At 40.4% G+C, this 4,177-nt stretch overlaps 1 long non-coding RNA gene across 1 annotated transcript; it reads left to right on the top strand.

The window, feature by feature from the left end:
• The first annotated feature begins 2,761 nt into the window (after positions 1–2,761).
• On the top strand, positions 2,762–3,666 carry LOC143757109 (uncharacterized). The gene is made up of 3 exons (XR_013210404.1): positions 2,762–2,860; positions 3,057–3,162; positions 3,373–3,666. It is a non-coding gene; the product is annotated as an uncharacterized LOC143757109 (long non-coding RNA).
• The last annotated feature ends 511 nt before the right edge of the window (positions 3,667–4,177 follow it).

A 4,177-nucleotide genomic window follows, 5' to 3' on the forward strand; every position in this document is an offset into this window, starting at 1 on the left:
TATTACGGTAGCCCCCTTTGTGCTATATAGAGTGAATTTACACCTTTGCCATTAACATGTTTATAAATAACTGAAAAAAGCACAAATGTCAGAGCATGTCAGAACACCTCAAGGACCCCAAAAAACCCTTAGACCTGAGAGGGTTAACATCGGGTTGCAAAAGCAGCCCCAAAATCTTTGACACACTATCAGAAGCCATATGTTGGATCCTTTCCAACAATTATGGCATTCTTCACCTTCTCCATCTGCTCGATGATTTCTTAATCATTTCACCTCACAACGCCATCCCCGCGGCTCACCTCGTCATGGTGCAAAAAGTCTTCACCGAGGCTCACCTCGTCATGGTGCAAAAAGTCTTTGCCGAGCTAGGGATTCCGTTAGCTCAGGAAAAAACAACGGGGCCAACCACATCCATAGAATTTCTGAGGATCAATCTGGACTCAGTTAATTTCCAGGCTCCACTGCCAAAGGAAAAAATAGATCGAATCATTTTAATCGCCGTCAATCTTACAGACTGCCCAAATTGTTCCAAACGCGACCTCCTCTCGCTGCTTGGCCACTTAAACTATGCCATGCGCATTATCCCGCAAGGCCGCCCTTTCATCGCGCATCTCCTCTGTAATGATAGTGGCTGGTTTTGAGTAGTGGCAACCCTGTCTACTATATGTTTGCGCATGTGGAGAGAGTGCGGGATAATTGGCATTGTGCGTGTGGTGGCAGCACGCGACTATGAAAGTTACTAATAAATCTCAACGTATACTCTTCAATGAATCAGGAGTCTGTGATTGATCATCCCAATTAAAACATGGTGTCAGAAGGTGTTTCAGAAGTGAAAGCTTGTGGAGTATCTACACACGTGTGACGAGAAAATAGTGGAGATGGAAGGATTGCATCAACCACCGAAGCTTCATTTGTCCGGTAATGTTGCTGAAAATTGGAGACGATTTAAGCAACGATTTCTACTGTATTTATCTGGGATTGATGGAGATCGTAAGTCAGAGAAAATGAAAGCGTCTTTATTTCTTCATGTGGTTGGCGATGAAGCTTTGGAGGTATATAATAATTTCACTTTTGAAGAAGGAGAGAGTTTGAAGTTGCAGCCGATAATGGACCAGTTTGAAGCGATTTGCATTCCCAAGAGAAATGTTACTTATGAAAGGCATCGATTTTTCACGTGCATGCAGAAAATTGGGGAAACAATTGATCAGTATGTGACGGAGCTCAGACATAGAAGTAAAACTTGTGAGTTTGGAGAATTAACCGATTCTTTGATAAAAGATAAAATTGTGTGTGGAATACCTGACAATGGATTGAGGGAACGGTTACTTCGAGAACAAGAGTTGGACTTGGAGAAAGCTCTTTCACCTTGTAGAGCGGCAGAGACTGTAAAGACGCAAGCGAGAGAATTGTTAAATGAGACGTGTGCTGTGGATGTTGTTAAGAAGTATCAGACACCCTGTGTAAGCGCAAAACAAGTAACGCAAACGGAACAAAGCAGGATTGTTGATAAGCCTCAAAGAACCTGTGATCGTTGTGGGATGCAACATCCACCGAGAAAATGTCCAGCGTATGGAAAAAAATTGCAACAATTGTGGTAAAATTTATCATTATGGGCGTTGTTGTAAAAGTAAACAAACATCAAGCCAAGTAATTGCTGTTACTGAGTGTGATTTAGAAGAATTCTATGTGGATGTAGTAGCAGAAGGTGGAGGGGAACATAAAGAGTGGACCGTACAACTGCAAGTAGACAATAGTACAGTTGCATTTAAGCCCGACACTGGAGCTCAAGTTAATATCATTTCTGAAACTGAATTCAACAAACTAAAGCCTAGACCAAAGTTGCATGCTGCTAAGCTAAAAGTAACTGGATACTCTGGAGTGGACATACCAGTGAAAGGAAAATGTATTGCAAAAATGCGATATAAGGATAAAGTACAAAGTCTGTCATTTGTAGTGGTGCCAAATGATTTTCAAGCTATTTTGGGCTTGTCTGCTTGTGAGAGGCTGCATCTGGTGAAAAGAGTGCTGGTTGTAGAAGAATCGAAAGTGTCTGAACCCGAGTACGACTCAATCTTAACAGAGTATGGGGATGTATTTAAAGGCTTAGACTGTCTGTCAGAGGAGCACAACATCCAAATTGATGAAACTGTACCTCCAGTTATACATCCATGTCGAAAGGTACCGTTTGCACTTCAAAGACAATTAAAAGAAGAGCTGGATAAAATGGAGAGGTTAGGAGTGATACAGAAAATTGATCAGCCCACAGATTGGCTTAGTTCTTTGGTGATTGTGGACAAGAAGAATGGAAAACTTCGGGTTTGTCTTGATCCTAGAGATTTGAACAGAGCAATTAAGAGAGAACATTTCAAGCTTCCTGCACGTGAAGAGATTATGGCCCAGTTTGCAAATGCCAAATATTTCAGCAATCTAGATGCGTCATCAGGATTTTGGCAGTTAAAATTGGATATTGCCAGCTCAAAACTTTGCACATTTAATACACCATATGGAAGATATTGTTTCTTAAGGATTCCTTTTGGAATTGCTTTGGCTCCTGAGGTGTATCATAAAACAGTGCACATGATTTATGAACATATGGAAGGTGTTGATACATCGATGGATGATATAATTGTCTGGGGAGCTTTGAAAGAAGAACATGATGCAAGGTTAAGATGGCTTCTGGAGGCAACCAGGCGTGCAAATTTAAAGTTGAACAGAGAAAAGTGCCAATTGGTAGTGACTGAGTTAACGTTTTTGGGTGACATCATTAGTAGTGTTGGAGTGCGACCAGATCCCATGAAGATCTCTGCTATCAAACATATGCCAAGACCGCAATGTGTAAAAGATGTCCAGAGATTCATGGGTATGTTGAACTATATGAGTAAATTCATACCTAATCTGTCTGAGAAGATAGCTCCTATTAAGGTGGCTAACTGAGAAAAATAATGAATGGGATTGAAACAATGAACAGGAGGCTGCATGGCAACATTTGAAATTAATTTTAACTAAAGAGTCAATCTTGAAATTTTATGACCCCAATCGTTCTATTAAAATTTCAGCTGATGCTTCACAGACAGGATTAGGAGCAGTACTTCTCCAGGATTATGATGGAACCTGGCAACCATTTGCATATGCCTCACGTTCAATGACTGATGCAGAGAGTAGGTATGCTCAAATTGAAAAAGAGTTGCTTAGTATTACTTTTGCTTGTGAGAGATTTCATCAATTTGTGGCAGGACAGACTGTTTTGTGTTTATACTGACCATAAACCATTGATTGCATTGTTCAAAAAATCTCTTAATGATTGTCCGTTGAGAATCCAAAGAATGATGATCAGATTGCAACGTTATGCATTAACTGTGTTTTACACACCAGGTAAATTAATGTTTGTGGCAGACACCTTGTCCAGAGCCGTAGATCCAACTACACCTTCGAGTGGAAAGATGACTGAGGACATTCAAGCATATGTAAACATGATCGTTGAAGCTTTACCTGTTGCTGATTCCAAAATGAAACTGATCTGTCAAGAGACAGAACAAGATCAGACACTCACTCAGGTGAGATACTATGTCATGAATGGTTGGCCAGATGTGAAGCAAAATTGTGGTGCAGAAGTTCATGAATTTTGGAACTGCAGGTCTGAATTGTCTGTCTGTAATGGAATTATGTATAAAGGAAATAAAATAGTGATTCCAAAAAATCTGAGACGTGAGATGTTGAACAAAATCCATGGAGGCCATTTGGGAATTGAGGAATGTAAAATAAGAGCTTGTGAAGTCATGTATTGGCCTGGAATTAATCAGGACATCACAAGAGAAGTGTTGAAGTGTCAGACATGTGCCAGATATCAATCCAATAATCGAAGAGAGCCGCTAATGTCGCAGCCGGTACCTGAAAGTAGGTGCAGACCTGTTCACATGTCAGGGGAAAAATTACCTCTTGGTTACGGATTATTATTCATGTTATCCAGAAGTGTGTGCGTTAAGCGCAACTACGGCAGAAAATGTTATTTCATGCCTGAAATCAATCTTTGCTCGACATGGAGTACCAACTGAAGTTTTTACTGATAATGGCCCTCAATTTGTTAATACTAGTTTCCAGAGTTTTTCAAAAGACTGGGACTTCAGACATACAACATCAAGTCCATATTTTCCCCAGTCTAATGGACTTGTGGAAAAGT

Source organism: Siphateles boraxobius, unplaced genomic scaffold, assembly GCF_051911475.1.
Source record: "Siphateles boraxobius isolate OS27281-9 unplaced genomic scaffold, OSU_SipBor_1 3, whole genome shotgun sequence".
Lineage (NCBI taxonomy): Eukaryota > Metazoa > Chordata > Actinopteri > Cypriniformes > Leuciscidae > Siphateles > Siphateles boraxobius.